At 48.3% G+C, this 19243-nt stretch overlaps 1 pseudogene; it reads right to left on the reverse strand.

Moving 5' to 3' along the window:
- Positions 1-19243, reverse strand: part of LOC115323844 — an 87405-nt pseudogene that overhangs the window by 45632 nt on the left and 22530 nt on the right.

The following is a 19243-nucleotide window of genomic DNA, read 5'->3' on the forward strand; positions in this document are numbered from 1 at the left end:
AGTCAGAAAAAAAATATGTAGAGGACGACTGTCATGACTGCCTGCGTTACATGAAGCAAAGTCTCCCTGTCACTCCTTTTAATGTTGCGGGACGACGACTGACGCCGATCGAACTCGAGAGGGGCACGAAAAAGGGAACGTGCTTCTCTGCAGGATCGGTAGCCACTGTTGCAACCCGGCGCGGGCCCCAGGAATTTAGATTAGGGAGGGGGGGGGGGGGGGTTCGGGGGGCATTGAGAATATAAGAGTCGTTGCGAATTAAAGGGTGCTTTCAGAAAAACAAGGGGGGAGTACACCCCCGTAGAGGGGTGTAGGGAAATCACTGCCCCGACACAAAACACGTCCCGTCTCTCTTGTCCCGCCGTTGTCTACATCCCACTGAACGGCTACGATCACAATCCATTTCACTCAACCATTAAAAAAAGAATAACTGCAGCAAAACAAAGCGACGACGCGAACCACGCGATCACAAGCAGTACGACCACACGGCAATCCGAGCGAGAAGGAGCACGCCTGTTACCCGCAGCGCCCCCTGGCGTCCTTGCGCGCCGTCATCGCTGCGCCGACCTCCTCCCTCCGTTGCTTCTCGGCGCGGACGACACACTGCCCAGTTCTAGTACACCATAGCAGCGCTACGTGCACTGGGTAAGATGGCCGCCTCCGGATTGCGGGATCTACGCAGCACCACGCGGAACTGTGTCGACGTTTTCGACGTTATGGAAATCGCAGAAACTACGTCCAAGACAGCCAGGTTTTGTGCTGGGTGCCTTCTTTGCTGAGTTCGGTTCTGTTTTTCGATGCCGAGTGCCAATCAAGAGAATCAACCTGATTCTGTATTTCTGCGTGTCAGCAAAATAGCAGCAAAATCGTGATGGCAGTGTTGTGCGTTGTGAACAGTAGACTATAATTATCGCCGATGTGACCGTGTGTTCGCGCATTAGTGGTGTAACAACAAGATGAGGTGACGTAAACTGTCGGGCATTGGTGCCGCTGGTCGGCCCATGATCGGAAGGGACGGGGTGTCGCAGGTTGACATTCCGCTATGCATTAAAGAGTTGAAGACCCGTTGAGGGATTAGGTGCAATCGATCGACGTGCCGATAGTCATGTCGGAACGCTGGCCTGAACCGTAAGCTCGTATCGTACAGTGGCCAATGTGACTGTCGGTTGTGTTCTCCCCCAGAGCAGTTGCGCCATGGGGAATGGACTGAACAGTACGAAACTATGACGGAAAGTACGTATATTTACAGTTTGGAATTTTAGCATTAAAGAAGATTGGTAGGTGAAATCGAAAAAAAGGTATCCTTTATTTTGCTGTCTAAATATTCTACGTTTTCTGGAGAAACTGCACTCCAAGTGGCGCGCCGAGATGAGTGCTAGAAGTTTTCGAGCTCACCACGGCGTATATATATTAGCTCCGTACACGCAACACGTGCCGCAAGTCGCAGCGTTTACTGTATTCAAGTTGATCGAAGGGCGATTTCTCTGCCCGTGAGGCATCACTTCCAACTGAGCGAATATCCGCTCTACAGAGATTAATTCAATACGACAATTGCAGCCGTGCGCGAACAGCACAAATAGAAAAACAAACACTATAATAGAAATACTGGCTACGACGTGCCGTGCGGGGAAGCAAACATATGGTTTGGAACCGCATTGGAGCGGCTTGATTTATTGGCTTTCAAATAATTACGACATGATCGAGCGCTTACTTTTTACTAAGAGGTTCATCCCCTGAGCCATTTAAAATACTATCAGAGGTATGACATTGCTGGAAGAAAATCAACATGCTGGGAATATTTTTTATTGCTTAGGCAATCACTGACAAATTCCGTACGTTCAAAACGACCAGTATTCACACTGGAAGCGGATCCGCGTTCGCAAAGCGGTTGCGAATGCGGTTGTATAAAGATCCAGTTCAATTGCACGCGCACTTGATGTCATCGAGTGCGCGTGCAATTGTATACTGGCTCTTTATCAGAGCTGGCCAAATTACTCATATTTTGTAATTAAATTACATTACTAATTACTTTGCTGAAAATTGCTGAAATGTAATTAAATTACATTACAAATTACCACAGCCAGAAAGTAATTCATTACCATTACAAATTACTTTTAAAAGTAATAACATTACTTTCGCATTACTTTTGTATACTTTTACAGGCTGTGCCTACACCGGCGCAGCTTGTGTAGGCGCAGTTTCAAACACTGCTGGCGGCTAAATTCTCGTGTTTTCCCACTGCATTTTGTGTTTCATGGTGCATGTATTTTCCCGAGGACATTGGGAAGCATTGCACTACATTTGAAAAAAAAAACAGTGAACTATTTTTGTTGGGTACGCGCGTGACAGAACGAATGCGACTGGAATGTTAGTTTTTTTTTTGTTTTTTTTTACGGTAAGTTTTTACGGCGCCGTTCGATTAGCCGCGTGTCAAACGACAAAGCTTTTAGCTGTCGAAATTAATTAACAACAGAAGATAGCCGAAAGGCATGCATTTTTCACGCCCACAAATAACATGTTTACCGATAGACAGAGGAACGCACGCGACTGGTCCATTTCCCACCCCAACCCGGACAACTATTTTTGGAAGTATTTGAGGACCCTACGCGGATTATCTCTGGGAGGAGGGAGAACAATAGACCGATCTCACCAAGCGTTCGGCGTATGCGTGACGTCGCCATAACTTTAGTTCGCAGGAGGCAGGCAGCAGTGCACAAGACGGTTCGTGCCGCCTCATGCTCCACACGCGCAGAGCTCCAGCGAGGTTGTCGCACGTGCAGAAAGACTAAAGCTCCCTCGATGCATTGCGGCAACGGTGGCGTAGTCAAACTGGCTGTTGAGAACGGTCTATTGTCATTGTTCGCCAAATCGCGTCGAGGGCCGTTCCACCAGGGGCCTTAGTTCGACCTACTTCCCCTCCTTCGTTTCCCGACAATGTCGAGCAGAAAAGCTCGAATGGCAGAAACTTACCAGCCCTATTTCTCACAGTGGAAGATAACACAGAGAGGGTACGCAGCATGCATCAGAAAAAGTAAGCGGACACTTTTAAGAGGGGCCAGAAAACGTCGAATGCAAAACCGCAAAACATAGGTAGAGAATCGCGCTGAGCGGGTTTTTCTAGTTCAAGAGAGTGGCAGAAAATGTCTAGCTGATAGCGGGCGCGAGAGTCGCACCAGCCGCATTACCATCAGCAACATAGCGGCGGCCAAAGAGCGTTTTTTGGAAAGGTGTAGAGGAAAAAGAAAAAGTAAAATAAAAAGAAAAGCGCTCTTGTGTATTGTGAACACAAAAAATATGCCTGGCGCAAAAAAGTAATTAGGTTATTTAATTACAATTACCGTTGCTGGAGTAATTCATTACATTACTAAATTACCTGCTACAAAAAGTAAGGAATTACATTACTAATTACTGGAACAAGTAATTAAATTACTGTAATTTCATTACAGTAATTACATTACTGCCAGCTCTGCTCTTTATACAACCGCGTTCGCAACCGCTTTACGAACGAGGATCCGCTTCCAGTGTGAATGAGCGGTAAAAGACGGAAACGCAGAGCTCGGGAGTAGTGATCGGATTAGTATGCTGTTACATTGATGTTTGTGTGTGCCTTGTATGTGTATGCGCTCAGTGTAGGTTTAGCTGATGCTTGTAGTATGCGTAAAGTGTCTTCATGTGAGTATTTAAAAGGTTCCCGAAACGCAATGATAGCCTGAGGAAATTAAAATATTTTTGTAGAACATGAATTGAGCGGTACCTAGCGCCACTTAGCCTAGGTACGTGCAATTACTCTACTTTACCTTGCCATCTGTTGCAAACGATTTAATCTTCTTTCACGCTACGCGATAAACAGCGGCTTTGAGGTGTTTTTTTTTTTTTTTGTGAGCGGCTTTTGGTTTCGCGGATTGGTTTGCAATTCCTTCATGATGTGCGGTTGACGAAGGAATCGTGACTCGAGGAATAGCAAAGGTAAGACATAAAGTGCGAGAAGTAGCTGGGTATCGGTGGTCTCCGTTTAACATCGCCGTGCTGACGACGAGAAGGCTGAGTCACTGCTTTTGAAATGCAAGTTTCTTTACCTGCACGAGCCTTCCGCGAACTGTGTTTATTTCCGAAGCCAGATTCCCCCCGAATCTGGCTTGGGAAATGAGCACAGTTTGCGGAAAGCTCCTGTCACAGTTTTATTTGCTGCTCTTCTCGTCCCGTACAAAAGATGTAGCGTCCTCGTTAAGCCTTATTGAGCTTGATTTCCTCGATTCGGGGCCGCCATAATGAGATGCAGGCGACGGAGGAACTTTGCTCCCTGCTTCAGTGACGAAAGTTTTTCCCTTTCTAAAGGAACATAGGTTACAAGACCGTTCCTCCCCTTAGGGAGGACTATCGAGACCCATTTGTTTAAGAGTACGCCGCCGACATAGTGGCCGCCGAGGAGGGGCCTCATACCTCAGCATCCTCCTCGGCGGCGCGGAACTAGTTTCGAACACGATATTTTTGCTCGCCCCCCGCGGGAAGAGCGGCCACAGTCATCACCTAAAAATATGTTTTTTTTTTTCCACCGTGGATCAGGCGTAAAAGGTAAGCGATTAATTCGTGTAACAAGCACGTAGCTTTCACTTGTGAAGATAAAAAGCCTGTTTGTATTCTCCTTATAGGCCCGAAGCCCATACATTTCACCGTCATCTTAAATGAGAATGGGAGACTGTGACGTAAATTTCGCTGCATGTGCTCGCGCACACTGGCGGCTGCTGGCTCGAAGAGAGAACGTGCACCGCTTATTATAGACCATAGCCTCCTCTATACTCACAAACCGTGGTATTTCGACGATGGAGGAACAGAATGCCCGGCCGCAGATTTGGAGTGCGAGATTCTCAGGGAACCTGGACGTCATCGCATAGCTTTTGCAGCGGCGAGAACCTGAAATATGGTTTTCAAACCCGACAAGAAAAGAAGCGGCAGCCCGAGGAACGCGGAGAGCACGGGCGGACATTCCATCGCTCGGGAGAAGTATGTTTCGGCGGCTCGCCGCAGCCAGGCGCCCGTCACGTGGCTCTCTCATCCGTTGTCGGCCGCTCTACCTTTTCTATTTCGGCGGCCGCTTCTCGTGATGATCTACCAGTCTTTGTCAGTATAGAGGAGGCTACGTATGTATACTAAATTGTTTGGTTGAGTATCCCTTTAAAAAAAGGACAGTGTGCAAAGCTCCAGACACCAAGTTCGGGTTCGAACGTCTGCTTCGTCATCCTCGTCCTTTAGCCATCAACACGAGGCTATTTTTGGTACATATACGACCACTCGACGCCAATAATTTCGGCAGTTGCTAAGACTCAGGACCAAAAATTTGTCATAGGAAATGCTCCGGTAGTTCTACCATGATATCCTCTTGCAGTCCGTTTACACACCTGCGTTCGCTTAAGACCTAGTTATCATGACATTTTGCGGCAAGAGAACAGATAGGCATGCTGGCGTCATCTGAGGTGACCCTGGAACTAAATTTCCCTAAAACGAAAGTTTTGCGGTATTTGCGAGATAAAATGTACGTACTATCTATGAAAAATGGTCATTTACAGCGCTTTGAAATGATTTTTAAACAAAAAAAAAATCAAAGTCGCTTACGTCCCCTTGTAACACCGAACTAGAGCGCAGCATTTGAGGAGGAGGAGGGAAGGGTACTGAGGGGAGCGTATACCCCTCCCTCCTCCTCACCTCCCCATCCTGCGTGCTACTCCTCCCTTCGAGGGGCGTCGCCGTCGTCCGTGAGGTCACGTGATCTCGTGGGAGCCACGTAACCTCACGGGGGTCATGTGACGTCACCGGGGTCACGTGACCCCCGTGAGGTCACGGGACGCCATCGCACCATCGTCAATGATTACGTCACACGTGACGATGACGTCGTCAGTGACGTCATCAGTAACGTCACTGATGACGTCATAACTGGTGACGTCATTGATGACTTCACCAATAACGTCACACGTCCCATACTGCACCGCGCGGTTACGCCGACGGCGACGGCGACGGCGACGCCGCTCAAGCCGGAAATGGGCGCCTAAGAGCTGCACTCTAAAAAAAAGGAATTATGCGCGAGAAATGTAAAAAATATATACTCCTATAAAACGAGCTGCAAGTGTTCCAAGGTAAGGATGCCGCCAGTGTGTTCCCTCGTAGATACTTTATGAGGTTAAAAGGCGTCTGTTCAAAAGCGGTCGCAAGTGTGTGAATGACCCAGCCTTTAATTCAGCTCGAATGGGCGTCTGGCGTCTTCGCTGTAGATGAGAAGTTCACCAAGCGCCGTACGACCACGCTTGCTGATACTGAAGGCCTCTACGCATAGTTACGTTTGAGAGCGCGTTTCATTGCGTTGCGGCTGCGAGAAACCAGGACACATTATGTCGCGAGCCAAGCTATTTCTTGAACTGTATTTCACACTTCATACAAAGAACAAACGTGCTGATCACTCCCTTTCGTTCATCGACTCAACGAAGTCAAACGCACCCAAACGCTCTCAAACGCAACTGTGCGTAGGGACCTTGAAACTCAACCGCACGCCGGTGCGACACTCATCCAAATAGAGTCGGGCTTGGTGGGCTTGGCAGCGCGAGCTTATCAAATGACAGAATCATACTCACTGGGTGAGAAAGAGAACCACGTCAGCATCGGCATGTCTTGTTCCCTGCTTCAATATACCCGGCGACGACATTACATTGCTAGCTTCTGTTAAAGGAACTGTTGGTGGATGCTTCTCCCGTATAAGACTCTCGATATACTTAGGTGCCTGTGGAGACCCCATGGCGCACATGTACATAACAAACAACGACATGATGATATAAATAAAAAAGGGAGCGCCAGTGATCGTAATGATTGAGCTAAGAAATTTCTCACGCTATACACGCCAATCAGCACCATGTGAATCCCTGGGTACTCCAGTGCCTCAAGTCGAAGGGCAACCTGCAAACAAAAAACATAAAAATTGCTTCGGTATGTTTTATTGACTTGGGAAGCACAGAATGTATCGTGCATGTATGTTACAATGGAGTCTTGTGAGTTTTCTTTTTGCGCCCTTAATTTAGATTTGACTTTGTGAACAAAGCCCTGTACGGCGCGCTGCTGTCTTGGAGCCGGGGCCTTGTCAAGCTGCACGTGCTGCAGCTTTTTGCCCCAGCTACCATCTTTCCTGCTGAAATAAAAATAAATCTATTGATTGATTGATTGATTGATTGCATAATTGATTGATTGACTGGTTGCATAATTAATTGATTGATTGGTTGATTGATTGATTGATTGATTGATTGATTGTGTTATGATTTGCTAGGCTCGGTTGCGGTGAGCTCTGGGTGGTTTCTGGTGCGCTGTACACAAGACAAACTCTCGTGTTCTCCGTTTTCATCCGAATGATCGAAATAAATTTAAATTTCTTGAAGAGCGGAGTGTGTCACGAACATGTTTTAATGAGAAGCTTTAAAGGGGTACGGAAACAAAAATTGAAATATTCAAATTTCGTTCGGAAATGAGTCAAGCATGACGGATAATAACCGTAAATGATAATCGCATGTTTGTATTTTGAACGACTGGATCTATTTTTCGTTCCAAATGGTGCACTTGAGCAAGCGCTCGAAGAGAAGCGAACGGAGAGCGCGATGCTCCATGGGATATCCGGCGCAAACAAAAACAGAAATAGGAGATTCCCCGCATTCATGACGTAGCAAGGCTGGCGTGATTATGAGCTTTGCCCTTGGTGGAGTCGTCAGCGTTGTGGTGGTGCCAATAGCGTCAGCGCGTTCCAACCGAGCCGTTCGAAGTACCCGTGGAGTGACAAGCGTGTGACTGGCCCAAGGAGCACGTCGCTTACAACACTGGGGAAAGCAACTTTTGTTCGAGTTTTGAGCGACGGGCTAATCTTCTAGGGGGAGAGTGGCTGTGTCCGGTTGCACGAACGAGGGTCCGAGAAAGGGGGGAGTTCTTCCTTTCCGTCTTCTTGGACCGTTCGGTACAATGCGCGATTTGTGAGTTGAGGAGGAAAGCTAAGAAGGAAAATGTTGAAATGCCAAAGCGCAGCGCTGCTCCGAAGGGATCTGCTACGTCACGACTACGTAGAAAGTTCCCCAACGTTGCTAGATTACCTCCCAAATAGGCTCCGCATGCATCCACCAGGTGCACATTGAAAGATCGTGTATTTAGCTCTAAATTTATTTTTCTTGTGCCTTTCAACCGAAGGCTGGTGTTTTTGAGGTTGGGGTGCATTATGCAACACATTCAAGCTAAAAAACAAGCGCTGGAATTTCGTTGCTTAGCTTGAGAGGAGGCCCTTGTGACGTAAGTCAAATAATTACGAGGAGAGGAAGTTTATCGCACCCTAACGCTATCAATCGACTTTTCTAGCTCTGGAGCTTTGACTTCATACGACAGCTGTGCTATCCCTTGTCACGTTATGATTCACAAAGATTAGTGTGCAACTTGTCTCTCAGCTGTAAATGAGCCATTCAGCCAGAGCGGTACAACCGCTCTGGCCACTGGGATCGAAAGTTGAGGTTGTTAGGCCTATATACCGTGTAACACAAGACAACTCAGTTGAACTCAACAGTTGAGAGATGCCAACGATCGCTGCAATGATCGTTCAAACGGCCCCTGTAACTAGATATACCTCGCCGCTACCAGTCGCCTGCGGACTGTGCTCCGTTTCACTTTAACTTCGACCGCAGCCGACGCCAAGGTCCGATGGAGCCAATCAAACAGTGCCAAAAGTGCTTCATCACGGCGGTCGTTGTCTTTTTGCGTTTGGTATCGCCGACCAAACTAACCGAGCACAATGAACACGCCGAGCTCGTGATTGGTTTAGTCTCGTGATAGCGAACGCACAAAAACGGCGAGCGCCATGACGTTGCAGTTTTGGCACCGCGCCTGACTGACTTCGTCTGATCCAAGCGTCGACTGCGGGAGGACGTTGTGTGAAACGGTTCATAAAATCGATGTCAGAAAGCTCAAGCGATAGCGCTTTGATCTCTCATCGACTGTGCGGAGCACAAGTCCGTCTGCTTCTTGAATACACGTTGCGACGATGCCAGAACGTCGAGCTCTTATTGACTGATCAAAAAAAAAAATTAACGACGCTTACAAATCTCTGTAATGCGAAACTAGAGCGCAGCTTCAGGAAGAGGGGAAAGCTAGGTACGGAAGGGAGGGTATGCCCCTCCTCCTTCTCCTCGTTTCCTCCTCCTTTTCTCCTGCCTCTGAATTTGTTCATGGATTACCTGACGCTAAGTCATGACGTCATTCCCCCAGTAAATTTAGCGGGGAAACTGAATTAGGGTTGAGGTCATGTGACGTCAATTTACCAGATAAATTTAGCGAAGAAACTTAACCCGGAAAATGTAGCGCGAAAATGTTCCCACTAAAGTTAGTGGCGAAATTTTTACGCTAAACTTAGCGCGGAAATTTTTCTCTAAATTTAGCGGGAAAACTGTCGTCACATGGCCTCAACAAGAATTCAGTTTCCCCGCTAAATATAGCGCTGCGTCTGTGTGTTTTCTTTTACTTGTCCTTCGTCTTTTTTTCGTTTTTTAACCCATTAAATATTATCAAGTAATAGGTTTTTTTTGTTTTTTTCCTGCAAAATCAAAAATAACACAAACAAAAAAAAAACTTAAAGATTCCCCATACAAGGTTAGGTACAAGACTGGATCCTCCCTGACTGGGCCGGCGTATATTTTGTTCAGCAGTTCAGCCTCGGCCACAATTATAGCCTTCATAGTCACATCTAAAACAGGAAGAAGAAAAAAGTAACATGTATTAACAGTGATTTGCCAGTTTAGTGGCAGTGTCAGCCTCATGGTGTCCAAGTAAGCCTGCCTTTTTTACCCGCCGAATGCACCCGTGCTTTTGTTTCCCCGCCTCCTCAACCATTCTCAGCCAATGACGGCGAGCGCTCGGCTGCCTAGTCATCGCTCGTTCCCTTCGCCGTTCCCTATGTTGTTCTTTGATTGGCGGGTCCCTCCTAGAGAAGCGACAAGCGTGAACGCAATTAGCCAAGTAATGGGTTGGATTGGTCATTGATAGACATAATAAAAAAACAGCGCAGAATAGACGGGACACTGATACTAGTGCCTGTCGTGTGTGTTCCTTTTTGTTCCGTATATTTTGCGTTGTGTTCTCTTCATTGCAAAAATAAGCCACGTCCTTTTCTTCCTAAGCCAGTGACTATAGGTAATTTAAACATTCTGCGCTAAAACTGCCGACAAAATTCCGCGCAGCATTTCGTCACTCCGCCTTCCAATTCAAATAATCAAAAAGAAAATGAAACCGTACTTGGTTTCAGCTTAGGTACGAGCGTGGCCGTTGTTATGATCTGAAGGTCCAATCAAACAGCGCAAAAAGCGCAACTTCATGGCGTTCTTCGCTCTTGATAGGAGGAGCCGGCGGAGGAGCACGCACAAAAATACAGCGAACACCGCTGGTCCTATCAATTGCGGAGAGCATGCATGACGATGTGACTTTTTCGCCGTTAGATTGACCCTTCGGCTCATAACGTCGGCCACGCTCGGACCTAAGCTGAAACGAGGTATAGTATCTATCATGCTGATAAACCCCAGGAGCCCAGGATGTGTCGTGTGTGCATGAGGCGTCCGTTCTGATTTGCCACGCTTGGTTACGGAGAGCTTTGGGTGGTTTCGGTTGTTCTGCACGCACGACCCACTCTTGTGTACTCCGGGTTTGTCAGAATGATCGAGATAGGTCTAAATTTTTTTAGGAGTGGTGTGTGCCACAAGTATCCTTTAATAAGGAGTTTTACATTGGTTCTCATTTCTTTCTGGGCGCGTGCGTGGCCCTTGTATTCTTCGTGCTCTTCGAACGAGAGGACCACCTTCTCATGTATGAAGTAATCATGATGGGAAAAGATTCATTGCGCCTTTCACGCTATCTATTGGGAGCTGTCTAAAGTTGTGAAGTCACCTACCCGCTGCGCTATATTTTGGTACGTCTGTGGTCCACCCAGTCATCGTGAGTCCACGTGGGCTGCTACGCTTCGTCCACGTAACCTACGCAACTTCCCCCGATTTAGTTCGGTGGCCATCGCACCAACTGCCGACAACAACATGCAATCACGGAAGCAACAAAGGGCTAGCAGAAATTGCGGAAGGACTTGTTCCGGCCAGTTCCTTGTTTTCCCGCTAGGTGCTGTCCGTTTTGCTGGAGTCGTGTGTATGATGCTACCCTGTGGTTACGTGCCAGCCACGCTGTTCAATAGGACAAGCAGACTCGTTTGAACGGCTTGGCGACGAGCAAGGTTTTATATTTAGCTATCGCGTTCCACTCTGTTTGACAATCTCGTAGGCGCATGCAGAGTGGAAGGTCAAACGGTCTGGGGCGAGCGTGAGAACAGCGTTGGAGCAGGCGAGTTGTTTGAGCGGTTTTGATCATACCGTGGCGAAGCGAGCTTGTGCGATCACGGGGGCGCCTAGATTGAGAGAGTGTTCATGATCACGTGGTTTACGCCTTAAGTACTACGTCTGTACTTAAGTTGAAATGAAGTATAAAACCTTCCACGTTAAAGCACTTTCTCGTTGTCTCTAACTCCATGACTTTACAATCTGGAGGACACCGACCTTTCCACCAGCTGTTTACCTCCATACAACTCTTCCGAATATCCTGCTATAACTCCGCGTAAAAAAAAAAAAAAAATGTTTGAAAAGGTGAAATTGAAAATGTTGATTCCTATTCCTCGGCACGAACCAAATGTTACTTGCTCTTGGGCAGCCTTACCTCCGGGAAAACGTTTAAAGTGGCGGTGCAACGATTTTCAGAGTTTGGCCAATTAACTCCGGGAATTAATTTCTCACCTAACCTGTCGAACGAAGAACATACAACCATAGTGTCTTGCGCGCTCTAGTTTTTATTTCTTTTTAGTTAAACAAATCGAAGGTCAAACTGCCTCCAAGCTCTCATGTCGTCTTTCGAGTGACGTACTCATGAGGACCACCCGGTTTCCCGTTGGGTTCTCTCTTCAGAGACTCCAGCCGCTTCCTCCGCGATCGCCGACTTTTCAACGATTAGCATCGTCGGAGGTCGCGGCGAGCGACCGACACAAAAGACGGTTCGCCACAGAGCTGACGGCGGAGGGGAGGAAGTGGCCGAGTGGGCTAACGCGTCTCAGCTCGGAGCGTGGAGCGAAAGCTTGCGCTGGGAACCTCCTGGGTTCGATCCCCGCCGCCCCCGCCCGTTTCGATCTGGATGAGTTTCGTACCGGCACGCGTTCGTGTGATCACTACTGCGTGATGCACGTTAAAAATCCCAGGTTAGCGGTTGTACCGCACTGGCTAAATTTCTCATCTACAGCTAAGAGACCGATTACCCGTTGAGGCGCATCTCCATCAAGGCTGTATAAACATAAAGAGCAAGCCAATTTTTGAGCTGACGGCGAGTGTAGCAGAGGAGGGGGACAGTTGCTGTTGACTTCGGCGTTTTCCCCCAGAGACGTGTCACCGTAGTTTCCGTAATGACACACGCAGCTGCAGATAGGCAAATAATTCATTTTTTCCTTTGCAATTATACAGCGCAATAACAGTTTTTCGGAGCAATGTGGTCTGTTTTTGTAGTGCCTAGTCAAACAGTATATAACAAATACAAACTGCAAATTCTTTCAAGATTAAAATCGTTACACTACTCTTTTAAGCTGGCCGACTAACAAAATAATGCTTTATTGACGCACGAATGATTACAAAGGTTCGAATCGGTTCTTCTCCGCGCGCCATTTGTTCGTGCGTATCTAAAAAGAAAAAGACAAATTGATATATATCGCCGCAAGAAACCCCTTTCAAAAGTCAGAACTTCACTTAGTGGTAGTCTCGAAGGCTCCAATATTTCGACTTTAATCGCGGTGCGCGGTGATTAGCTCCGAAGTAAATCAGTGGAGTCCTCTAATAGCCGCTGTTTGTGACGTCACGATAAAGATTTGCCCAACCTTATTAGCTGAGTTAGGGAAGTGCTCATAGACGCTGCTTGCACAAGCAGTCCCCCCCCCCCTTTCCCCTCTGCCCGCTATGCGCCGAACGGCTGTTATGATAACTGCAGTGTATACTATGGAATACGTAGGTTTCGAGGCACAGCGTTTAGATGGCGTTCCACTGTACTCTATGGCAGAGCCATATAGAGGGTAAGAGTCTGGACATCTATTGTCCTCGGTGACATGTTGCCGTACCTTCGCTCCTCCCAGACTCCTCCAATGGGACTGACGTCAGGCCTAGTGACCGCAACGGAAAACTCCGGGGGAACGGCGCGGGCCTGTCCACCATTACCGATCCCAGGCCAACGCGCCCGCATGCAGGGCCGCATGGTATCCTATAGATGCTTTACACACGCGCCAGATTACAGCAGCCATTGCTGACCTTCTCTTGTTTTGCGGAGATAGCTAGCTACTACTACTACTAATAATAATAATCTTTATTTGCACAAGCAGGTGTTTTCCTGGGGGCGTGCGAGACGAAACAGAAAGGCGGAAGCCCGTACGCTGGTACGTCTGTTGGCCCGACCCCCAGGAAACGAAAACAAAGCTAAACGTAACAAACAAGAAGCACGTAATATACAAAAAAGGCTACGCACTCTGTGGCGTTCGCGAGGCCCTAGCACGGCCCGAGTGTCCCCAAAGGGCGTCTAAACCGAAATCACGAAGCGCGCGCGACTCCCACCGCCGCGACGGGAGGCTCCGCCAGCAGGGAGGGACCGAGGAATGCCTAGCACCCTGGGAGGGCGAGTCAGGGGCTTTACAAGTCAGGTCCCGAACCCTCCCCCGCGACAGAGCCCCACATCACCGCAAAAGTCGAGGGCCACGCGCGCCCCGCAATCCCGACCCGAACGCAACTCCCCCAGACAATTAATTCCGCGCTCGCGAAAAGGCCCGGCACAGAAGCGCGGATCCCGCTTCTGGGATGGGGAAGCGCACGTCCAGGGGCGCCGAGAGGAAGGCCTCGATCGCAGCTGGGAGAAACGTGCGGCTATGGCGAACTGTGCGAGCCCGTAGCCGCTCGGGTTGTCCGGACCGCTTACCGATACGGAGGACCGAGTTGAGGTAACGGGTGTTGACAAGCCGCCAGAAAGGCCAATGTTGGGAAAAAGGACGCAATAGAATTTAAGTTGGCAATAACCTGGCCTGCTATCGTAATGATGAAGTGAAGAAAATGGAATAAGAGGAAACAAAAACTGAAGGTCAGTTATGGCGGCGCCGACGCACAGCTGCTGCAAAGCGTCTATAGACAATTGCAAGCATGGCGCCACAAGTGGTGCCCCATGCGTGCAAGCGCGTGCAACGCGCGGGTGTACGTAGCTATGGCAAGCTCGTAATCGCACGGGCGTGCCTGCTCGAGCAGAGACATGGCGGCGGCCAGCCGCCCAGCTTGCAATCGTCTATAGGGAGAATTCATTGACTGTGTGCGCGAATGCTGAGCGCGGGCTGATGCCGAGCTTCCACAGTTCTTTTGCAACGTGCATTCCGCACCACCAAGAGTGCCGGTCTTAGCAGCCTATAGATGTGAGCTTGTTCTGAGCATGCGCTTTAAACAGCACCCACAAATATGGCGTCCAGTGAATACTTCCTATAGACCGTTTTATCGTGGGTAGCGCCATTTTGAGAGCGAGAGAGGAAAGGGGAAAGGGCTACCGGCGCTTTCCCCCTTTCTGATTGTGTAGAAAGAGTGAAAGTCCCGGATGAGAGGCTTGGCCGGTGTTGGGCGCCTGCAGTGCCCCAACTTCGTTCGCGCTTTCTTCTACGTTTCAAAGTCCCAAACTTAATTAGAGCCATGGTCTTCGATGGCGACAGTCCCCCGGTCATCGGGACACCATTGCTGGGTGATAGGGTGCACGAATAACGACAGAAAGAGTCGAATACTGTACGAGGACCTATGTAGCTTGCATGGAATCCGGCAAGGCAAGTACGGCTTGAGTGTTTTTAAGCTCCATTGCTTTCCGCATGACTGGAAATAATGAACCATTTATACATTTTTGCTTGCAATGGGCCTATTTCAACGTAGCCGCTTTTAGTTGTAATCAACAAGCGATACACGAAACGGGAACCTCAATTACCTTTGGAAACGCCCGGAGCTGCTACATATCGTCTTGCTGTGCTGTCTTTATCTTCGTGTCCCTGTTCTTATATCTCCTTGTGAATGAACGACGAAGACGCTCTAGATGTACTTTTATCGAACCGCAGAAAGCCTCGAAGCAGCCACGAATTATTTTACTATTTCATGCATTATTTTGAGTACTGACCTCCAATTTCTATCGCTGGCACGTTCGCTGCCGCTGTTCCCCCCGTGGCCACATTGGCGGATGCCATGACTCAAACAAAGAAACGTGCACACTGGGCTCGAAAACGCAGATCGCAACACACGAGACGTTCCTGCAGCGACTATCAAGCGCCTCAAAGCGCCTTAGTCAACGGAAACAACCCACCAGCGGCACTTTAAGGAGCGCTTTTGCCGGCTCTCTGGTATCGCGCAGGAGATCGCGATTAAAAAACAAACAAACAAACAATAGAACTACGTTTTCAACAATTTCCAGCCTCACCCAGCGGCGGAAATGAGCCTTCAACTAAGTGTTGTAGATGATAAAATCGAGTCAGTCAGCACTGCAAATTATCACTATTAAGATAAATTCAGCTACGAAATTTTACAAACTGAAACGGCAGTTATCACGAGAAACCTCGCACGCACCTTGCGAGCGTACCCCATGTTCATCGGCGGTACAGCGTTCGGTGCGCGCTCCATTCACGAAATGTTCCGAGCACAGTCGAGAGGATGGCGTTGAGGAGACGCCTTTTTCGGTTTACGGACGCAATCCACTGCCGCCGGAGACAGGGGTCATGTGGAAAGCGATGGAGCTCAAAGACATTGCAGCCGCTCTCGCCTTGCCGGGTTCCTTGCAAGCTGCATATGTCCTCGGACAGTATTCTATGCTTTCTGTTTTTATTCCTGCACCCTTTGACCCAGCAATGGTGTCCCGATGACCGGGGGACTGTTGCCATCGAAGCCTTTGGCTCTTAACTAAGTTTGCGAGTTTAAAACAGGAAAGAAAGCGCGACCGAAGTTCGGGCACAGCAGACATCCAACACCGGCGAAGCCTCTCATTCGGGACTTCCACTCTTTCTACACAATCAGAAAGGAGGAAAGCGCCGGTAGCCCTTTCCCCTTTTCTCTCTCACCCTCTTTCAGTAAAACGGTCTATAGTCCGTTGCAACTCAAGAAGATAGGGCGAGGGTAAGACGGGCCGGGGAGGAGGAAGCAGACGGAACGCTGGAGAAGAGAGGGGGAAACCTCCTTCTCTCTCTAGCGTTCCGTCTGCTTCCTCCTCCCCGGCCCGTCTTACCCTCGCCCTTCGTTCTTAGGTTGCAACGGACTATAGGTACAAAACCGTTATTTTTAGGTTTTCTGGTGAGAACTTGGTCGGTGGTTGCGAGTTCGATGTTTCAATCACGGCGGTTTCGAATTTCGTTTTATTTTTTATAAATCTAAAAGAAAAAAAAAAAGAAAAGGACGTCTCACAATATGGTTGTATAAAATCAAGCGCGACAATTGTACACACTCATGGAAAGCTCCCGTCTTTCTGGGGTAAGAATCCTTGTTTCATCTTGGATTTTTTTATTAAATGGAGTTTTCTTCGCACTAAGGACGAAAACTAGCGAACTAGTTGTTACAGAAAGCTCGCGTGTAAGGTGCAATGTGAATTTTTGCTGCACGAGACAGTGACGTCTTATATCTGAAGGGTTTTCTTCTGTCTTCTTCAAACCGCGAAGTGAACGAGTTTATTATTTGATGCCTTCTAATGTTATTTTTTGTATGAAAAGGCTAAATTTGTTGTCTTTTTATCTTGCGTTATTTCTTATGTAAAGACACGACGATGGATGCTAATATCTCATTGTCGTCAGGAACGGTCAATCAATTGAGTTGAAGCTATGAAAACGAGCAAGCTTAACATTCGCAAAGAGCCGCCTGGCTCTGAGTCGCTCAATGTTTATTTCGTAACCTTCCGCTCTGATATAGACGGCGGCTCTGACGTTACGACAAAAGGATAGTGCCGGTGCCGTTTTAATGCCAGCAAACTCTCACAACCTTCATTTATTTTTCTTATTTATTTGTAACCTTTGGGCTTCTTAGATGTTCGGAGAGCAAGATCGCGTTCCACTGCTGAGAGAGTTCGGGGGAGGCACCCGGTAAGCGTGCACGGCGTAGTCACCCATACCAGGGGTAGCGACCGCTTCGATCAAGCCATATCGTTTGACACGCTGGCGCTCAGTCAAGAGGAAATGCAATTAGGAAGAAACGAAACTCTCGAAAACTTTCGGACGAGAGGCTTCAGCTCGCTTTACAATCTAACAGATACCTTTCTTCAAAAACACGGGCAACAATTTCATCTTCGTATACGCTATAGCTAATCAGAGCACTCTACGGAAAGTCCCTCAGCTGCGAATTAGAGGGTGTTATCGTTGCACACTGCTAAAATACCAAGACGCGTCAACGAGAACTGAAAATTGCGAACATTACACGAGCGTAATTTGCGCGACACGCCGGACGTCCGCAAAGTGTATGAACGGGCATGGTGACGCGGCGCGGAGGGAGAATAGACCGGGATACATGGCTCTTGATTTAACACGACACGTTCCAAATTCTGCTATCGCATGAAACAAAACACAATAAAACATTCATTGGTTGGAGGAAACCGAGAGCCAAGCATACGGGCATAGGTCCCCAGCGTCGGTTGGGCTCGAAGATGGCGAAATGGCTTGGCCGTGACGCTCGCGGGGCGTGTCAGTGAAGTATTTGACAACCTGTCAACGAGGTCACGCCAGCTGGCTAAACTCTCCCCGATATATGGCTCTGCTCTATGGCAGGGCCGTATATACACTCCGTGCGACGCGACTGGCGCGCCGCCGCGCGGCCGGTACTGAAAGTAGGCAGTGAGAACCCCAGAGAAAACGAAACCGAAACCACGCCGCGTTGGTTGGTATGCATTGAAGTCGGAGCGGTGCGGTTGCGCTGGGTTCACAGCATGAAGTGCTGCCTGTGCTGCGCCATTAAGTGCTTCAATAGTTATGCGTCGTATCTCATGCGGACAAAGATTCACAGTTTTTCACCTCGCCGATGTTTTGTGGGACAGCGACAACGATGGAGCCGTGCCGTACGACGCGAGAAATTTGGTCTCCCGATCATGTCTGCCACTGTGTCGGCACGGCTGACATATTCTACACTGCCGCTTTGCGCTCTGCGTTTGTTTTCGTACCAGTAACGCCTACATGTGTCAGCGCCGATGGGACGAACTGAAATGCCATCCCACACTCGCGGTTATGCAGTGCCAACTTCGTTGGAGGAATGCCCTCCAAAGAAGTTTCGTCCCCATCGTACGTGTCGATATTTTCGGACAAGTATGGCACGCAATCTCTACTTCATGAAGAAAGATTCGAACGGTAAAAAAAGTGACAAATATAAATCTAAAGAAAAACAACAATGAAACTCGAAATCACTAAAGAATCGATGTTTGAGTATGGAAGTTTATGTGGTGAGCTTTCTTTCTTGATCAGCCTCCATTTGGATGTGGAAACGCTGACACCCCGAGTTCTGTCGACAACATTTTTTTTTTCTCGGCTTTAGAGCCACCTATTGCAAAGTGGTTGGAATTGGAGATGCCGTCCGCTGGTCCCTTCCTACCTGTAAAGTGTGCACCTCCCACGATGAGTGGTATTATCTTGACAGCCTTTGACGATCAAAGCCAGTTCCCATTTAGTTACGCCGCCCAAACTGAATTTTCACCTGGTTTCGCTATGCCAACTCTTTTTGGTACAATAAGTGTTGTGTCAAGTTACAGTCATGTCAAAGTACCTGTGCGCCGAAAATCAGTACCTCGCACAGCGGGTTATTACACAACAGCTGACCGCAAAAGCCCTTGACGGCCAAACCGTGTGTTGGCCGACAACTTTGTTTGTCGGCTTTGTAACCACCTTTTGTAAAGCGGTTTCAATTGGAAATACAGTCTACTAGTCCCTTCCTACCTCTTAAGTCTCCACCTCCCACGACCAGTGGTATTCTCTTGACAGCCTTTTCATGGTCAAAACCGATCCCCATTGAGTCACGCCGACCAAACCGAATGTTCACCTGTTTTCCCTATGCCCCCTTTTTTTGTACAATAAGTGCTGTGTCATGTTACTGTCAAGTCGAAGCACCTGCGTGCCCAAATCTGCACTTTGCACAGCCTGCTATAACACAACAATTTGGGT

Source organism: Ixodes scapularis, unplaced genomic scaffold (genome assembly GCF_016920785.2).
Source record: "Ixodes scapularis isolate PalLabHiFi unplaced genomic scaffold, ASM1692078v2 PGA_scaffold7__128_contigs__length_106722199, whole genome shotgun sequence".
NCBI classification, from domain to species: domain Eukaryota; kingdom Metazoa; phylum Arthropoda; class Arachnida; order Ixodida; family Ixodidae; genus Ixodes; species Ixodes scapularis.